This window comes from Coturnix japonica, chromosome 1 (genome assembly GCF_054131305.1).
Source record: "Coturnix japonica strain WE chromosome 1, WE-NBRP24, whole genome shotgun sequence".
Classification (NCBI taxonomy): domain Eukaryota; kingdom Metazoa; phylum Chordata; class Aves; order Galliformes; family Phasianidae; genus Coturnix; species Coturnix japonica.
In genome coordinates this window covers 124941649-124963048 of record NC_140663.1, presented here as the reverse complement: position 1 = coordinate 124963048, position 21400 = coordinate 124941649, and positions in this window count along the sequence as shown.

Here is a 21400-nt window from a genome sequence, read left to right as displayed (position 1 = left end):
GTTCTTAAAAATATTGCCTTCCAGTTCATGTCATGAACATTTACATAAGCCATAAGTTTTGAATGGGTTTGATAAAGCTAATTCCCAGGGCTATAAAGTATACAGGAAAGATGTTATGCATTCAGAAACCATTGTTCCAGCTTTTAAACTGAAATGACATCAGCTTGCATACTAACACCTACACAAACATCCCAGATGCTGCTATATTATTCATAATTATGACTACTTTTTTTTTTTTTTCCGGTGATTTTATTATAGTATGGTAATTCACGTACATAGTAACATAAACGTGAAGGTAAACTGATTCCTAAATAACACTTCATTTATCAATATATGTTTCTAAGTGGATTTTGCAATTGTATTTACCATTGCTATCTAAAAGATTTAGAGGTAGCTAGAGATTTCTGGGATTTATTTTTCTGCTCTCATAACAGCATAGCAACAATGAATTCCACTCAGAAACAGCAAAGGCAACACAGTTGCCACACTGCTGTCTAATCATTGACCATATTGTTTATCAGTGTTTTATGATACTTGAGCATATAATAGCTGAAAATACATACTCTCTGCTACTCTTCTCTCTAGAGTAAGCAAGGAATTATAACAATCCATAAGGTTAGGAGCCTAAACCATGAGAGCAGAACTGAGGGGAATAAGTGAGCCATTGCTTATTTCAATATGATGTTGCAATTGGTTTTGCAAATTTAGCCTGCTGAGGGGGACAAAATATCCTGACACTCAGAGCTGGCTCAGCAAGCCTCCTCCTAAGCTTTAAAAACAGAAATAGTTTCATATAGGATCTATGGAAGTGCAATGAATTTAAGTTTAAAATCATTTTGATAATGTGAAAGCAAGCTATCGAAATAATTGTTCTGACCCCCTCACTATGGAAACATTTGCCTTTGGTGCCTGTTCTAATAAAAGAGAATTGCCTCATGCCATTCCTTTGCCACTGCTCTTATTCACCCTTACTTTACTTGTACATTAATCCAAGGAGGTGGATCAGTCTCCCCATACTCAGCTCCAAAATGATCTTATTCATGCTCTGCTTTTGCAAGCTGTCTGAGTCATTCATTGAATAAGATCTCATTAATACTAGCAAGGTTTCTTGACCCTCCTGTTCCCAGTAGGACGCCACTTCTAGCCTTTCCTTACCTTAGACTCTCATTAAACTTATGCTAATACTACCCACTCAACTGCTCTGAGTGTGGCCTTCATTATATTTAGTATTTAGGCTGGCCTGAAACCCTTTTCTGTTCAGGATAAGATCAAAAATGCTCACTAACATCCTTCCCACAAAGTGGAAAAAAGGCATGACTCCACAGGAAGAACAGAAAGCACTTATGACCTTTTTTTTTTTTCAATCAAGCTAATTTAGACCCTGTGAGGAATCAAACCTTACCTGTATGGGTTTCAGTTACAGTTAAATTAGTCAGCAGTGAGACAGGCCCAGAACATCACTGCCAGCCATGGCCCACTGGGTTAGAAATAGTCAGTGCAGCTTTCACACCTCCAGCTGCAGCATAGAGAGGCCCACAGGACCTCTGCTTTCAAGAACCCTTGGTGCCTGCTTCACAGTGCCTTGCAGAAATATTGTTCATTCAGTTACTCTGTTATGCATAAATACAAGAATAAGTTCCACTTCTAAAAGCTCCTAACAAAAATACTGCAGCTGTGTTCTCACAAGCATATTCACCATCATCCATCAGCTACCACTATTCCGATCATTCCAGCCTGTTGATGACAACTCCTGCTCTGTGCAGGGTGAGGAACTAGAGTAGGTGAATGACTGAGCTGAACAAAAAGCTCAGTGAAAAGAAGGGTTTACTTCCCTTATGCAGTGGATGGATATCTTGACTCATTTCATTGTCATTCATGGAGCTGAGCGTTGGTATCAGCTCAGCTCCATGGTTATTATGAGGCTGGACTGGCTAAGGAAGAGATGTTGATGGCTGAGAATATGAATGACAGTTTTGAGGTGCTTAAGAAACTCTTCACCATTCACAGGCAATAAGACTCTGATTCCATATCATCACCACTAGGCAGAGTGTCTAGGTCCTGCTGCTGGGCAGTTCTGACTCCTACCTGTAGAGGTTGCACAGTGACATCATCAGAGACTGCAGCTTCCTTAGCAGTGAGCCCTACCCTAGCTACCACATAACCAAATTTGACACACAGCTCTTTATACCTTCCATGAGTTTCTTCCATCATAGCTGATCCAATAGTCAGTTTGAGAACACCAACCATAGCTGAAAAACAGCTCTCTCAAAAACTGGGATTAGGGCCAAGAAGTGAGAAGAGGCACGGTAGTTCTGGAGGCAAGCTCCATTTTTTTACCTCACAGTGTCAATGATAAAATATAGAGAAGTCACAGTGGTTTGCCTATACCCGACTTTCAACTTATCATCATACTGGGTACACCATAGGAGATGCCCTCTCTGCTTGGCTGAAGGAGTCAGAGAAGGGAGAAAAGGCTGATACAATATTAGTGAGAAAATCAGAGGACAGACTCACTCTTCATGAACACCTAGAGGTGTACAAAGAGTTTACAGCTTTTTCAAGAAATATTTGCTCCTTCCATGATTATTGTGATGAATTTCCATTATTTCTCATCTCATGATGATAGTTTTCTGAATGAAATTGTAATTCAACCAAACGCTCTAAGTGTTATGAGAAAAAGTAGGGGAAAGCATAAACACAGAGGCAAGCAGAAAATACCATCTTCTGTCAGAGTTTCACAAAATCACCTTTATCATGATTTATCACTTTGGCTTTGTCTTCCAACACCTGTGTTTCTCTTACTGTTAGAAGAATGGAAGAAAGTGAGAGTTGCTACCTTAAGGGAAGATTAGAAATTGGGTTGTGAATTGGCCACAGTAGGAAAGAATTTTATAGAGCAAAGCATAATGAATATAAACTACACAGATGGGAGCCTTCTTACAGATGTCTATCTGATGAGGGTAAATGTGGCTGAGTATAAAGTAAGTGAAGACATGATAATTAAATCCATAGGCAATGGCTTTTCCATGATTCAACCCCCAGCAGAGAATAACAAATGAAACATGAAGATCTTGAACCACAATATCCATCCCTGCCTGAAGGCATCCATCCACCTTTCCCTTTCGCTTGTGTATATATGTTGAGCCCTTTCAATAAATGCTTAATCCAGCAGTTTTACAAAATTATAGGAAAAGTGTCCAAAGCATTTAAGAATTTCTTTAGACATGAAAAGGCGACATTCTGAATTTCAGTTCCTAGCTGGTAGAAAACATGAGTCTTGTGTGTTCCTGCTGAGATAGTTCTTACTCTCCCATCAGGCTGCTGTACTCCAAAGCAGGTGACACTGTTGGTTATCTCATTTGATTGAAGGGCATTGCAATAATTAAACATCAAGGAAATATCTGGGAGAAAAAACTCATCATCCTTCCTCTATAACCTTCACAGATTATATTATTACTCTCATTTGCTACCGTCTTCCTTTTCTCCTTTTCTTACTACTCATATATTTCCTCTCCCTAATGGCTTTCTTCTGAAAATGACTGGTTTCCATATGGTATAAGCATAACATACTCAGAGATAGCACCTCTGAATCAGTATCAAGGTTTTGGATGTCAGGGGGAAGTTCTTTACTATGAGATCACTGAGGTGCTGGCACAGGCTGCCCAGGGAGGCTGTGGATGTCCAGCCCCTGGAGGTGTTTAAGGCCAGGTTGGATGGAGCCCTGGTCAGCCTGGTCTAGTATTAAATGCCGGTGACTCCACCACCTCTCTGGGCAGTCCATTCCAATGCCTGACCACCCTTTCTGAGAAGTAATAATTCCTAGTGTCCAGCTTGAATCTCCCCTGCCTTAGCTTGAAACCATTCCCTCTTGTCCTATCAGTTAATGACACAAGAGAAGAGTCCAACCCCCAGCTCACTACAACCTCCCTTCAGGAATTTATAGAGAGCAATAAGGTCTCTCCTGAGCCTCCTCTTCTCCAGGCTGAACATTCCCAGCTCCTTCAACCTCTCCTCATACGGCCTGTGCTCCAGACACCTCACCATCTTTGTTGCCCTCCTCTGAACACATTCCAGGGCAGTTGATACTGCTGAGAGAACACGAGCTGCAAGGTTGGACCCTGACTTCAGGGCACTACAGAAAAATACATGTTGTCCTAGTTCTACTCCATAAGATGGTCTTGTGAGCACAGATGGCCAAGCTGCACACACTGTAACGTTCTGATGCTGGGTTTTTTAAGAGTGTGTGTTGCAAAATACACAGTGCAATGAGCAGAATGTGGTCAAAGTATTCCAAAACCTTACATCTCTGCACTGTTTTCACAATCTTGTTTTTCTGTAATCTGTTACAAGCATTATAAAAATATATAATTGATAAGCACACACACACACAAAAAAAAGAAAGCCTTGAATTTCATTCAGTTGCTGTCAAGAATTTATTACTCTGTGCTGCTGTTTGCTGTAAATGGGACAAGATGTTCGATTGTGGACCTCCATTTTGAAGAGCTGTAGCGTTTATTTCCATTACCTTCTTTAGACTGTAACCTTGCAGACACAATGCATTTCATCAGCCTACAAAGGCTCAGTTCTTTTCCCACTGTCAATAAATCTTCCCAAAATATGTTGCTGATGTGGAAAGCTTCCAAAGCATTTGCCTGTTAGACATTTAAAAGACTTAATTACAAATGTTAATGCATTTAGAACAGCAAAATAAATACGAATCAATTTTTAAATGATGTAATGATCATTTTCAGTCTGGTTCAGTATTTTTGCCAGTTAAATTCTATTTAACACAAGCAGTTGAGATTGTTTCCTTTCTCAAAATAATGAAAAGCAGAGAAAAACACAAAAGCAGAGGTCAGAAGGCCTACTTTTGTAGAATGACAGAATGATAAGCAGCAACAACAGCATTGTGCTCGGTACAATTAACATCATGGGGCCAAAATACAGTTCCCCAGGCAACTTCACCAACTTTCTCAAGGAATTAGCCTGGAAGTACTGTCTTCTCAGCATCTTCTGGAGAGAGTGATCTATACAGACACAAACACATTTCCTCAAGTGGTGCTTAAATACTACCAGTCTACTAAGAAAATGCACTGACAAAATCTTTGCACATCATTATTGACACACATTTCAAGTCTGAAGGATGTTCGAATAGTACTCAAGATTCACTCTGTTCAGAAGGATTCCAAATCAAGGAATGAGGAAAACTCACTCTCAGTGGGCAGATGTTCTTGGTGAAATGCAGTAGATAGGGAGGCCCAAGGCATGGCTTGAGAATCAGAATCTGAGATGCTTGTTTATAAATCAGGATGTGATACTGGATGATGCTAGATTATAAACTCATGCTGCTGCAGAGTGCTGAACAGTGCCGTGTTACCAGTTTGAGATCGTCTTCAGAACTGTCAACATAACTTCACTCAGAGCATTTAAAGTCACTTTGGTCCCTAATTTACTATTTGTCCCCAAAGCCTTCTTAGTTTCAAGGGTCCTGTCCTGTTGACACTGATGAAGAGATAATTCTATTTGTCCTTATTCACTTCGCATTGCTTGGCTTCCCTGAGCTGTTGCCACACTGTGGAGCAGCTTTATCTGAGATTTGCCAGCCTGTGTGCTTTGCACACCTTCTTTCTAGTGTATTCTATGGCACTACACTTACAGAGCTCATTCTCTCATTTATTCTTTGTTTTCAAAGTTGGTTAAAAATCTCTTATTTTACTTAATCACTTTGGTTCACTATAAAAATAAGATGAACAAGCAAGTGGGCAATCAAGTAGCAGAAATTACAATTTAACAAATTACAATTTAATTTCACAGCCATAGACTATAAACCTGCGTGCCCCTTCCCTTTTCCTTTCTAAGGCAGTTTCACACCACTTGAAAATGAGTCTAGATGAGTGTCCATAAGGCTAAGGACTAGAAACTGGCTTCAGACACATTCTGTGACCTGCAGCGATGTGCTGGAGCACAGGCCATACCCAGAACCACCAATCCTCCTGTGGCTCAGTGTCTCCCTGTAATGCTTGAACAATTCCTTCTTGCAAATGTAAGCCCAGACTTTAGGATGCTAGGCGAATGTGTTGTTCTCATAGTTTTTATGAGGCAGGGTATAGGGGAAGGTGACGGAAACACTTTATGTCTTCTGAAGCCCATGCAATGCCAGTCGGCCTGCAGGTAACCTCCAAGTATATCCATTTTCAGGCATTTCTGTAAAAGGCGCAGCTATGAATCTCTTAAATAGCAAATAGTGACAGGGAGATAATTTTTAGTCACTACTTCTGTCTATCCACCTGATCTTGTTGGAATGACAGTGCTGTGAAAGCATATGGAGCCATGTAAACGTTATCCTTCATTTGGAAGGGATGGAGCAATATCTCTGCAGGTTACCTGCACTCAGGTCTGTTTTAACAGCTGTTCGACACTCACAGAGATGACATGCTTTTGTGCAGCTGGAAACAGGCTCTTCTTGACAGGAGCATAGGATGACCTCTTAACAGCTTGGGGTGGGAGGTCAAGTTAGGCAACCAAATTAGGAAAATTTTCACTGTGAGGATAGTACAGCGGCATCAGTGAATAGGGCAGCAGAGGCGGTAGAAAGCTGTGGTCACCGTGTGACCTCTGCTGGCAGCAAATAATTAGTCAGGAAAAGGGTGAGGGAAGTGGACTTTGGTTTGCAATGAATTACTGATTCAGTAAAGTGCATAAATCAAAGAAAGTCAGTAGCAACAGTGGAAATAAGTTAAAGAGCCTGTCGCTATGGAACAGGAGACACAAATGAGTGAAGTGTGATCATTAAAGGTGTCAACTACCTACTTCATTTTATCAAGAACCTGAGCCTTACACCCTAACCTGCAGTGGCCATGGTCTGTACATGGCAACACTGATGTTGCTGAATGAGAATTTCCAAAACAGCACTTAAAGGTCATGTGGAAGTGACAATATTCTGCCAGGTTCCTGGAGTTTCCTGAGGTTTTGGGCGCTACAGCTAGGCACAATAAATCCAAGTTTCAGTGACAGTGAATCACACATTCCAGCACACTCCAGAACAGTCCCCTGCTTCCCAGAAGGATCACACAGCCATCAACAGTGCATCGCGGTGCGTCTCCCAGTGCACATTTTATTTTAGCTAAATAAAACTTAGGAGACACAGAGCAAAGAAAGATGAGACAAGTGTGTAATAAACACCTTAATTTCAATAATACAGAATTCCCCTTTCAAAATGCAATTGATTTCCAACACATTTTCAGACATGTCTGAAGTTAGATCTATGTACGCTGACCAAGTGCTTTCCATAAGGAAATAGAGGCCTCTGCAGAAGGATGGCTGTGGAAGATGACTTTTGTAATGGGTGTAAACTTGTGCTGGGAAATAGCTGGCCTTTAGATGCAAGTTGAAGGCTTTTGAAGAATTGTAGCATTTGGTTTTCATGTTGTGTTCAACCAGCTGTCAAGTACTGTTCTGACATGATATTCATAGAATTAACATTTCAGGGGACAGTCAGGACAAGGGGGAATGGTTTTAAATTGAGGGAGGGAAGATTTAGGTTGGATATCAGGGGAAAGTTCTTTACCAAGAGAGTAGTGAGGTGCTGACACAGGCTGCTCAGAGAGGTTGTGGATGCCCCATCCCTGGAGGTGTTCAAGGCCAGCCTGGTTTAGTATTAAATGTGGAGGTTGGCGGCCCTGCATGCGGCAGGGGGTTTAGAGCTTCATGATCCTTGAGGTCCCTTCCAACCTGAGCTATTCTGTGATTCAGTGATTCTCTGATTTCTTTTATTTAAACCTTAAACACAGAGGCAAAGATTTTGCTCAGTGCCTCATCAGAAGGAATTCTGACCAACAGCCAGTGCACAATGTGGGCACTGATGACCACAAAAACCCTATGCCATGAACCAGTCAACCGTGGCTTCTTTATTCTCTTCTCACACTTCTCATGTTGTGTTCTTACAAATGACTCAATGCTCTTAGCTGTTTTTGATCTTCTTAGCACTTTTTGTATCACAACATTTCACAATGCCATTCCGAATCAGCTCCACTCCTTTACGCAGGAACCTCTCCTCTTGTGACCTTTTCTTTTCAGAATGAATTAAGCACAAATGGGCATATCATTCTGGGGAAGTGTGTCATCACATACATTTAATCGGCAATAGCTTCAGTCATTGAATTCACACTTGAAGCAATTTGAATTACATTTAAATTAACTTTCAAGTGCAGCTACACTTGGAAAACATTTTAGGATATAATAGAAAATACTTACAACAGCAGCTATCTCATCATCCTTTCCCTCAAAAAGGTAAAAATTTACAGCTATACTGAAACAACCATCAGAGGGTGCATTTATACCATCAGTTTGGTTTTATACTTATTTCGCTCCCAGGCCCTGATACTCTGGTTGTCCTGCCAGCCTCTGCTGGCTCCCTCTGGAGGTTCAGTCCAAGCTGTAAGTACGTGAATTTCTCAAGGGACAGCACTTCCAGCTCCCAAAACCAGAATGGAGGTACTCAAAGCAACCCTTCCTTTAAAGAGGGCAACTTACATTTAAAATATATAGATAGGTCCAGACATGAAGGATACTTCCATCTTCACTGATTCTTTGAGATAAGAATGGACTTGCAAGGTAGAAGCAAATTTTGACTTGCTTCTACATGACCCATGAAAGAAAGAATCAGAGTAGAAGCTTTTAAAATATAAATGTGGTGATAATTTAGATTCCCATGGTGCCAGCTCAGGGAAGCACTTTTATTCAGACTGGCATTGCATGTCTTATTCAAGTTAGTGGGCTTATGGTTATATTGAAATGTTTGCTTTAATCCATATAAAATACAAAAAAGACTAATAATACACACTACTTTTACACTAATTATATTTGTAATCTACATTTTAGAACTGTTAAATAAGAGGTTTTTAATAGATGAATAAAATGCTGGGAACTTTGGGACATTGATTTTCCACTTTTTTTGCCAGTAGCACACAGTAATTAGCCATCTTGAACTTTGTTAGAATACTGAAGAGAGTTATAGATGCACGTTTTGTATGTATGTACATCTATACTTACATCATTTCACAGCCTTGTTTCCCACGATTCAGAGAGTCTGGTCAGAGGGGAAGCAAAATAGTAAGTTCCATCTTCAGAGTTTGGCTGCCTTTCATTTACGGCTGCCAAAACACAGTGAAAGTAATATTATTATGCTGGAAAGGAAAATACATTTTTCCATTCCCCTTCTAATTAAGAAATAAATAAATAAACAGAGAGTTACAGTTACTTGTGTTTTTCTAAAGCAATCTGTTCTTGGACTGAAACCAAGGTAGAATGTTGTAACCTGAAAAGTAGCGATCTGAGAATTAAGGGCTTAATCTTTAATTCTTAATGCCAGTGGAAATTCCATTTTCCCATTCTGACTCTAAATTATGCTCTTTGTGCTGAGTTCAGCACAACATGTTAGATAACACTTGAAGGCAGACTTGTCCTGAAGTGCTCTGCTGAATGGGATATTTTCATATCTTTAGCTAATGCAGAGGCCCCCACTGCTTTATCCTGCTTAGCACTGTCATAGAGAAATGCCTGGAAGTAGAGTCTGACAGCAGGAAATATATATATTTTATAACAAACACAAGATGTAGTGAATTATAATAATGGGTTACGTAAAATGATTTGCATCACAGAGTTGCTGAGGCTGAAAAATAACTCTGGAGATCATCTAGTCCAACCTTGTGCTCAAAACAGGGCCCATTAAAACAGCTGAACTCTGCCGTGGAAGAGTTTGATTGTCTCCAAGGAGGGAGATTCCACAGCCTCTCTGGACAACGTGTTCCAGTGTCTGATCATCTCCGCAAAAAGAAACAAGTAAGTACACTACAGAAACAACAACAACAACGCTGTTTAAATGGAACTTCCTGTATTTCACCTTATGTACGCTCAATGACTCTTTGAGTCATAGAATCACTATGTTTGGAAAAGACTACTAAGATCATTCAGTCAAACCCTAATCCCATCCCCACCATGTCTACTAAATGATGTCCCTCAGTGTCACATCCACATATTTGTTGAACATCTCCAGGGACAGTGACTCTACCATCTCCCTGGGCAGCCAGTTCCAATGCTTGTCTAGACATTCTTATCCTGTCCCTGGACACCACCTGTGGGATAAAGAAAGTCATTATATTGCTAATGAGTAAAAAAAGCTCAGCAGTAACTTGAGGCACATGTAAACAAAGACAAGGTGCCTGGCTCCTACATGTAACCATTTGTCGTTGTGTGGGTATAAAAGGCTGGAAGCACCTACAATAAAGGTCCTTCCTCCTTCCTCCTTCCTTCTGCACCAGCAAGGGAGTCTGTGCCACTCTCTCTGCATGCACAAGGGAGTTCAGAGCCCTCTTGCCACACCACTAAGGTGAATCTGGCTCTGTCTTCTCTACTTTCCCTCATCAAATATCTGTACCCATGAATAAGATCCTCCTGGGCCTCCTCTTCTCCAGGCTGAACAGTACCAGCTCTTTCAACATCTCCTTATAGGAGAGATACTCCAGTTCCAAATCCTTTGTCTTATAGTAACATGGAAAACATATGAAGTCTGACATCTTTAGACAACAGCATCTCATTTAAAAAGGAAACCCAACACAAAGAATCACAGACAGAAAAAAAAAAAATAATCTAAGTTATTCATAGTATCTAAAATAATACAATAGGAGGGGAAGAAAAAGAATCAGTAATCAAGAAACAAAGATTGGCTCAGTTTTCCAGTGTATTTCTGAAGCTATTTGGTCTTGGTAAAGCATATATTTTCAAATTGCTTGAATAAAATTGGGAAAATAAAAAGAAACCACCATCTGTAAACATGGTCAGGAACATCTTTCTTTTGCTGGATGCAGATGTGGTACAGTAAGTACTAAGGGGGATAATTCCTCCCTGCGATTGATGGTAATGCTTTCTGTATGTGTTCTTGGGTATAGCTTCCACGTGTGCAGTAAAGAAATATCCTTAAAGAGTGACAGAGGCTGTAAAAATCTCTGTCCTTAAATGTCTTCAAGACTGAACTGAGTCCTAACAAACCTGGTCTCATCAGATAACTGACTCTGCTTTAAGAAGGTGGTTGGACCAACAACAGCCCCCAGAGCTTTTCAACCTGAATAATTCAATTCTTCAGGGATCATTAGATTTCTTATTTGGCTGTACATACCATGTTTGGAAACCTGAAAGGCTATGCATTCCTGTATTGAAAATAAACTGCTTTTGCATCTTTTTGCTGCATCCTAAGGAGAAAGGAATATTATGACTGTGGAAATGCCATCAGAAAAATCATTGCGGTCATTTGTATCATAACTATTTTTTTCTTTTTCTCATACGTGCCAGCAAAATAGGAATAAACTCTAGAATAACCAGATGAAGAGATTTTCAATGTTTGCAACCTACCAAAATGGGATATGGGAAAATATATCAGAGCCTTATCATACAGGACATAAACATTCTCTGTGTGTCACCACAATAGTATCATTCCTCCTGAATTTTCTGCTGCCTTTGGCACTGAGTTAAGTTAATCTTTCCCTGCATCCTCAAAGTAGGAAAAGTACAGAATAACTCCAGAAAGAGATGCAGCTTCTTTGTTAAAAACATGTGCTATCCTGTGTCTGCTTGCTTTCAGGATAATAATTTCACAACGACAGAATGCAGAGCTTCATACTGTGGTAATCATTTTATGAAGCAAACACAACTGAAAAGCTTTTAAGAATCAGGTGGAATAGGAGAACGTATTAGGTAATAAGAAAACCTTTCACAGTGCCATCCATAGCCAAACAACCTCTGTTTTACCTGAAACTTCATCAGTGTTTCCCTTCTAAGTGTTCTGCAGAGCTCTACCACCAGAAAAATAAGCTCAGTACTGAGTAAGCTTGGGATGAAAAGAACAGGGCTTCGGTTTGGAACTGAAGAACTATCACTGCTTTCATCAGCTTTTTTGTCAAAAGTGAAGTTTACAAAGAATTTTCCTCCATTAGAAAATAAGTAATTTTCTAATTTAAATCATTTAGTTAAGAAAAAATATATTCAAGAATTTTTAGCCAACTGAAACTACTCAACTTCACATACAACTTTGTTTGTAAAAGCATATTAAGCTATTATCTCTAGTGCATCTATCTTTTTGACAGGTTTATCTGTGGACAGACAGCTTAAATCAAAGTACATTTACCTACTGGTCTGTCATTTCTAAGCCTCCAAATGGCCTCTGAGTGAGGGAAACCCTGTGAGGCCTAAGTGAAGTGGCTTCCAACATATCAGCTCCTTCTGAGATCCATATTGGGCAAGAATTAATGTTTCTACACCTTTATTTCTGCTCTTATTTCTGAGTATTTGGGTGCTCATACACCTTCTGAGATCCCCAGTTCCTTTAGAGGACATGTTTATGTCAGTGTCTATACTATAGGTAGTGTCTGTGCATACAGCCTGAGGGCAAAATTATTTATGGAACAAAATCTTCCTTCTTCTTTGGTGTTTGCACGAGGAGCTCAGCCTGGAGGACTCTCCATATCACCTCTCACCAAACACAGTCTTGTTTTCCAGCAAGGCAGAGTTGTCACCCCAACACCCACTTTGGACACCATGTTGCTGGGTGCAATGTACCTGTGTGGGTGCAGCAGGTGGCCTCTGGCCAGGCTCAGGGCTGAGACTCTGGGTTCCTGTGCCAGAGGTCAGGAAAGTGAGCACCTCTGGGTGCAGAACAATCAGGAGCAAACAGGTCTCCTGGGGAACACACAGTCCTTAGCAGAGATTTGCAAAGCCTCCCTCTTCTCATTTATTTATATCCAGAATGACAGAGGGCAAAGACTAGAAGAGGGAAGTGTTGTGAGGTGGTGACTGGAGACCAATAATTCTCTGCATTAGAAAGCAAACAAGCCAAAAGAAGGTGCTTTCTGTTCTGTGAATATTCCCTGTAGGTCTCATTAACTGTCAGAAATTAAGCAAAGATATAAACATTTCCCACAGTTGGCTCTTGCTGCTGGGAGCACTCACGCTGATGTTATCATTTCTGAAGTGATTCAGAGCAATGTGCAGGCAGCACTCAAGTGAGCCATGCACTGACAGCAATGTAGTCTGCTGTCATTTTACATCTTAATTATGCTCCCTATGTGCCACAGCCCCCAGCCTACCTGACCTTCCTGGTACTGGTTTCAGACAGTCATGGTTTTTATGTTTAGTTTTGATGAGTTCTCACAGCGACCTTGCTCACCCTGGGGAGAAAGAGGCCAAAAGTTGCCCTCTGTTGTTGTGACTCTTTAAACTCCACGTCTGTCAGCAGCTATGGGAATCCTATGGTAGGCAGCTCCTGTTTTCAGGACTGCTTCATGCAGCCCAGCTCTTCTGTACCTGGAGTAATAGGAGAGCTATGCTAGATTACCTCATTTCTATTTCATGCTTCTGAGACACAGGTACCCAGAAGTAAGTCAGAGGCAAACTGTGAAAACATTTTCAAAAATTCAGATGAACTGTGGGTGATAAACATGGGAGCAGAAAGAAGCAATTCACTTTGCTTGGAAGGGAAAAGTGATAACATTAATTGCAACAAGACAGAGATATAGAAGTATAAAGGTAATAAATGCAATATAAAAAGTATTCAGGATGGTAGGGTTCACAAGAGAATTACTTCAGGGTATTGAGGGATTCTCAAATTGTTGCATGCCTGAAGATTATGGCTCCATTAGAGCTCAGTATTCACTCTCTCCAACAGCATGTTGGCTATAAGCAGACAAATGTTGAACCTCAGGGATTCTTCCCTAAGAGGCATCCCAGCCCCAGGATCACAGCCCACACACACTCTGGAGAGTCAAAGGGTTCTCAATTAGGACTGCTATTTGTTTGTAGGATTAAGTGGTGATTCATTTCTGGTAGGATCATGAGATGATTGACTTTTAGTCAGTTATTTTCCACGATTCAACTTTTTTTTCACTTTTTTTTTTTTTTTTTTTTTGGCTGTGCTTCAGGTTGTGCAACTTCACCCCCAGCCTCAACAAATTATTGTGTCTTTGCCAATTAAGAACATCATGGGAACACTGGATACAGTCAAGGGAGGCACAATCATCCTGTGTCTAAAGGATACTGATAACAAGGCATGATGCAGGGTCAGGTTCCACCACGCTCTTTAGATAACAGAGGAACGATGACTTGGCGACTCTTCCCTGACCCATAGACTGGACATATAGATAACAGCAGTGTTCAGGGAGAGCTGCACTACCACACATGCACTGATCGAGCTGAACACTGCTGTGAGCAAAGGAATCTATCCTCTGATCAACCAGCTCCTCTTGGCTTGCAAAGGCAACACTCAGTAAAATCAAGAGGCTACCAGCCAAGTTGAGAAACAGCTCAACAACTGTGGGTTTTGTGGCATCCACCTCTTCTACCTCTCACTGTACCTGTCATTATTGCTCTGTAGGGAAGTCAATCACAGAATCACAAAAATTGCATGGGTTGGAAAGGATCACAAAAGTTCAATGTGTCCAACCCTCCTGGACAGGTTCCCTGCAGTAGGTTCCCTGCAGTAGGTTGCATAGGTAGGTGTCCAGACAGGTATTGAATATCTCCATAGAAGGTGACTCCACAACCTCTCTGGGCAACCTGTTCTGGTGCTCCATTTTCCTTACCGTAAAGAAATTCTTACACGTTAGTATGGAACTTCCTATGTTCAAGTTTTAGGCCATAGCTCCTTGTCCTATCACCGCACACCACCAAGAAGAGCTTGGCATCGTTCATTTGCCTCCCACTTCCCTTTAGATACTTATTAATCAGATCCCCCCCCAGTCTTGCAAGGATTAATTCCAAGAGAGCCTTAGCCTTCCTCATTGCATCCCTACAGGCCCTGAATAGTTTTCATCTGCAGAAAGAGAACAGGATTAGGAGCAAGAATCTAGGGCACCAAGTTGCTGTGGATGAGATGAAACAAGCAGGTTAGTTTCTGACATTCTTTTTCTCTATTTGCTTTAAAAAACAGGATCAGTATTGTCCCACACATTTCTAAAAGGAAGTAAAATGAATATGCTGGATTCCACCATTGCAACAGTGTTACAATTAATATATCAGCTCTGCCATATCAATATATATATATCATAAGCAACAGAAAAAATTATCTCCCTAAAGAATACATGTAAGCCTATCAAAATGAATTTTCATCACCATGGCCAAAGAACTTGTTAAACAGGACAAAACCCAAATGTAATAAGGTCTGCTATTCTCTTAATATGGGCACCATGCTCTCACCAATACAAAGGAGAACTATGTCCCTCTAATAACTTCACTTTGGATGCATCATTTGAAGCCATACAGACAAGATAAGTTATTCTTCTGTGAAACAATAACTTGACAAACTCTGTGTGTGATATTTAAATTGAAAGAGGGTTCCCGAATGGGGTACCTGAACATGACTGCAAGAAGGAGTTTAGAGAAATTGCTGAAGCAAACTGACATCTCTGCCTACAGTCTCCATTAGCTGTCAAGAGATTTGCTTTTGTCTGAAAAAGCAAAAACAAATTTTTAACACTTCAAAATCTAAAATAAGTCTTCAGTCCAAATCTGTTTCTGAATCCAAGCCAGAGCTTTATAAAGCCCTATTGTAGTGCAGCTTTATGAATAATAGAGCTTTAGAAGTCTTAGAAGTTCTATGCAAAAATAGCTTGGAATGACTTCTTTCAGAACTAAATCTAATTGGATTTAACATATATTCTCTGAACAATTTCTCATTTTAAGCAAGTAAGAAAAAAAAACAGATGGTCAGCTGGCCAGCAGCTCAAAATAAGATGAATACAATTTTTATGACTGCAAATGAAATCATAGAATTTAACCTGGTCACTGGTTCCAACAGCTATTAAATGTGAATAGTCATTGGAGTCAAGCAGGAAATTCCATATTCTCATTAGTAAAAATCCAGGCATGTGGAGTTCACCTGTGTACAGTTTGCATAAGAAATAAAATAACACCTTCTCACTGCTCAGTTTTGTGTAAACCAAGCAATACCTTTGAGGAAGGCACTCATCGGTTATCTCTCCCAGTATGGCTCAGTACTGATCCTCCATTCCTATTACATGCACAGTCATAATTAGAGAAGCCTGGTTAAATTCACCTCAGCCTGCCTTTTTCAATACCCCTGTCTCCTTCCTTCACCACACTCATTTCCTGCATCATACATCATCTGTACACCAGTGTTCTCCCTACACTGGAGTGGCCATGTTCAGCAGGGCCCTCTCCCTTCAGAGTTACATTTCTTTAGTGCTGCAAAAAGAAATGAAGAAATAAATAACAGAGATTAATAAAGTTGGATTTTGTTGCTTTATTTCCTCAAGAGTCCAGATTTTTATCAGGAAGGTCTTTACTGGCACAGTGATAACATTCAGCATGCGAAGTCCACAGAGTCAGGCATTTCTGTACAATATCTTCCCCTAAGATAACAAAGAGACATGATAGTTCTCCTCTGTTCATGATCATAATTGAAATAAATAAGGGCTGACATCTTGCATGAAATCCTATATGACTTCTTACAATATCTAGGTAAAGCCTCAGTTTGCACATAAGAGACCAGTTTGGTAAGGTAATGACATGATGAGAACACAAGGATAAAAGTGAAAAGATTGAGAAAAAAATAAAGAAAAGACCAGAATCATCCATGGCACAGGCAAGCACAAGACTACGTCATGCAGATGGAATCAGGTTAACAGGTCTGTTTCCAAAATGCAACTTATTTTCCTGTCCCTGAACACAACCTGTCCTCTTCTATCTACTGTTTTTTGCTGCAGAACTCTTAAGCCAAGACACCAAAATCATGTCATCCTGGAGCAAGGTGTGGTCTCTTTGCCAGCTTTAGGGATTTTCAGTACAGATTGGAGCTGCTGTGAGGCTGCTACATTCTTCATGATACCAGAAGCGAAGCCATGATCATAAGCTCTTTCCTGATGCAGCCAAATAAAACAAAGCCACACAAACAGCTGCCTAGTGTGTGCTGCAAGAGTATCCAAGTCTGCACAAAAGTGTGATTATAGACAGGAGAAGAAAAAGAAGAAAATAAGGTAGTGCACAGGAAAAGAGCAGGAGGAAAAGAACAATCTAAGTGGAAGTAGAAAGCAGTAGTATACAGGCACACCTGCATGGAGACCCTGTACAAAGGCAACTCCAATTCAGAAGGGTTAAAGCAAAGATATTTATGGGTGTGCACTCACAGGGCTAAAATCTAGACCACCAAGTAATCCAACACAAGAGGCACCAATGAGCCTCTGGAAAATTTCCATCTACTGCACAATGCAGTGCTGGCGAGACAACTCAGCCATGCCTGAAAAGGGTCGGTAAGGGAATACAAGCATGCAAGTGTTCTGCATAGAAGAGAAACACAGGACTTGTAGTAATGATTCAGAGCTACTTTGAATACGTAGAACAGATGATAAGAATTTGCTTATAAGGTGAGAAAATATGCGGTACTGGTCAAGATTTTTCTTCAGCTTCTGTTCCAGTACTGGACAAACCCACATATGACATGTTTTTGAAATGAAATGAAATGTAATACTATCATGAAAAGTTATAGATGGGGTGTTCTAGGAATGTGAATACATGAACAGAAGTGCTAAAAGAGAATGCAACCAGAATAAGATTCTAAGTGACTGAAAAGGGAAATAAAAACCTAATAAAAACATGAAGAATAAAACAAAGTTGTCAAGTCATAACTAAAATGTGCTCTTATCAAAAATTGGTTGAAGGTGTGCCCCTTTTGAGACACAGAACATGGATGATTATGTAACCGCATGTTGGGAGCATTCAGAAGTATGATATCTAATAAGGAAAGAGGTACAGATGTGCTTCCAGCAGTAACTGGGAAGAGTGCACTGCAATTGTCACAGAAACTCATTTGTCAACTTTCTTCATATATTGGACACGTATTTCTCCTAAAAACATTTGAAAATCCCAACCTGATTTTTTAGAGGTTCTGAGTCTTTCATGGAATACTGTATAAAAGGTTTGGAGAAGCTGTAGTAAAAGTGTCATAGCTTCCAGTGTTGCTTCCATGATGCACAGCACATTGGTGCAAGGAATGGATAGGAAACAAGAAACTAATTTAAAAGCAAAATTGTTCCAAATAATAAAAAGCTGACAAATAGAAGGACTTGTAAAAAGCAATAGCTGAAAAGTGCATTGGTTTGTAGTTTTCTTTTGGATCCTTTGTTGATTAATCTACTGCTAATATTCACAAGTGTTTACCTTCAGTAATCACTGAAGTTAGCTCACATTGGCTTTGTTAATGTTTAAATTTTGCAGTCACTGCAGTTACGTGGTCCAGGCAAAAGAAAGCTTGAAAAAAATAAATACTTCTTTGGAGAACTTGTCTCCCAAAAGAGACAATTTATATACAGGTTGGCTTAACTTTCTTGCATCAAGTCCCGTGTGTGACAATTATGCAGAGCCCATGGTTTTCAGTGGTAGGATACTGCTTCCATAACTTAAACCAGTTTAAAATTACAAGTTTTCCCATCACGTTCCTGTCATCTAACTATGAATTATCCTTTTATCATGCACATTGGTTTCTAAGATGTTATATCTGCTTTTTTATCAGATACAAGAAGTTACTAATTTCCTTTTTGAAGGCAGGACTGCAGTCAACAATCTCCAGCAGGAGATGATCCAGCAGTCTTTGGCAGGAGATGAGGAGTGGCACCGCAGCCAAGGGAAGGCTGTTTAGCAGCACAGGTCTTCAGCAACTCCCCTTTTCATGACAGCGAATAGTACAGTGAATAGTGAATAGGTGAATGTCATTCACACATTCACAAGCAGGGATCTTACGGACCTTTGCTTCTCATTTCTTGCAACGTTCAAGAACAAGTGGGAGGACAACCATGATGCAACATGGGGCATGAACAGGCACAGTGAGGTCTCAGAAGCTGTTTGCTGGCTGAAGAGGGCTGAGAAGAACAGAAATAAGGTGGGGCATTTGAAGTAACTCAATATCAGATTACATAAGAAGCTATTAGTGGGCTATCACCCAATCTCCTGATCTGAAAAATAGGTGTCCAGTCTGAGCTGGCAATCTAAACATTTCCACTAGCCATGAGAGACTGGCATCTACAAAAGGCAACATCTAGTTATTTTAGATACTTATCCTAAGACGATTAGAAATGTTGTGATGATTAACAAAGATTAGCTGCCTAAATCCAGCTGAGATGAATTCCTCCTTTCTTCACAAGCTGAAACCACAAAGGCAGCTTTTGTGCTTACATACTGACTTGCTGGACAGCCTCTCCATGAAGTGTGGAGATGGCTGCCAAGTGCTTGTGTAGTGAGGTAACGTTTTGGTGCAGGCCTCGCAGGCTGAGAAAAGGGAACAACAGGTAGCTTCCTTCAGTGTATGGTCTCTTCAGCAATAAACCAGCACTTGAACACCAGGGAAAGATCACCTCCCTGCTCCTGCTGGCAACACAGTTTCTGATACAAGTCAGAATGCCATTGGCCTTCTTGGCCACCTGGGCACACTGCTGGCTCATGTTCAGCCAGCTGCCAACTAACATCCCCAGATCCCTTTCCTCCATGCAGCTTTCCAGCCATTCTGCCCAAGCCTGTAGTCATGTATGGGGGTTTTGCAACCAAAATACAGGACTTGGCACTTGTTCTTATTGAAGTTCATACAGTTGGACTCAACCCATTGATCTGGCCTATAAGGGATAGGATAGGAGAGCTATAGACAGGAAATGTTGGGCATCTGAAGACAGAATATAAACTGATAACTTGGTGAGCTTCATGTCTCCTTGGGGGAGAGAAAGTCCAGAAAACAAAGTTGATGAGAGGCAGTGACCACCGGAAGCATCCCAGATGCCCCCACCTGGGCACAACTCTGAAAATGTTGATGTTGTCACTTACAGTTCGTTTGAATCTTGCTCCTCTTCCCAATATGATTTCCTTTCCTCTTGGGATGGCAATTCATGAATTTCCATTTGGAGACCTTTTACAGGGTCCGTGAGTCCTACTTTGCAGAGGAGTAGGACTTGGTGTAAATGGCAAAGCAGTGCAAACAATGATTGCCAGCATTGAGCAAGGAATTTAGATAGGAGTACTCTGGTTAGTGTCAGACATCATCCAGCAATCATCCAGCAAGATCCTCAGTAGCAAGGCAAGTCCAGTGTCAAGCCAGGAGGCCAAGACAGCAGGTCTTGATCAGAAACAAGATGCCATTATCAGACAAATAAGCAAAATTTGACTTGTAAAGCTTGAAAGCCTGGAGAAAGGAGAGGCAGGGTCTTTCCTCTTTTTTGCTTCTCAAGAGGTCACAATGTAACTCTTCAGAAGAGAAATATTTCCTTCTTTCTCAAACAAACACCGGTATGTTTATGCTCATGCTTTCTTTGCAAAGCTCCAAGGCAGGCTTTTCTTCACTTTTGTAGCATGAGAAACTCACCGTGGAGACTCACAAAGCTATAGAAGCAAGCCATGTACATGTTTTCCTTACTATCTAGAAATATCTTTGGGCAGTGACACATCAGTTAGAATATACTCAATTTTAAGTACAAATAGTCTTGGGAGTACACCTATTTAAAGGATTTATGTAGGTCTTAAGCCTCAAAACAATTGCACCCAGAACTCCCAAAACAAAGCTCTCTCTTCTGTGTTGGTTTGAAGCATGCTTACAGGGGGAACAGAAAGTGAAGGCAGAAAACTAAAACATGTTTCTTGCTCAGCACTGTACCACTGAATTTTGCACCAGTGCAAGAATGTTTCCATACAGCTTCTAAACAAACAAACAAACAGTAATTGAAGTGCTGTCTTTTTAGGGAGCCCTGAGCTATTAAACAGGTTTGGTTGGAAGCATTTTGTTAGTGTAATTACATTACGAGTTTCTCATTTGGTTTGGCTGAGATGATAATCTACGTCTTGAAGAAACTCATGCTTAAGTAAATGTCTTTTTGTTCCATAATTTGTTTGAGTAGTCTTATTAAAAGCTTCAACATTTCTTCCTCTATGAAACACTTGGATATAGACAGCCTGAAGATTATGGCCCAGCTAACTAAGTGGATTAACTGAAACTATATGGTGTTTTACCCATTCTGAAGAACATTACTCACAGCAGGCAAAACTGTCTGAAACAACAACCAAAAACAACCTATAATCTAATTCAAATCCCACCAACTTTTTCAGGCCCACAATATCCCAGTGACTTTTGATTGCAATATTGGGAGTTTCTCCCATGCTATTGTTATTAAAAAACTCTTCTGATTCAGTTTTATGGAATATTAGAATTATTACTGATATTTTGGTATAAAAAAGATTCATCATGAAAAGCAGCCCTTCCTATTAGCTATGGAAGGAACAAGCAGGAATGTGAAGAATTAGTTAAATTGCAGTTGAATGTAAATATAACCCCAGCAAGATGGAGCTCTATTACCTTAGGATGAAA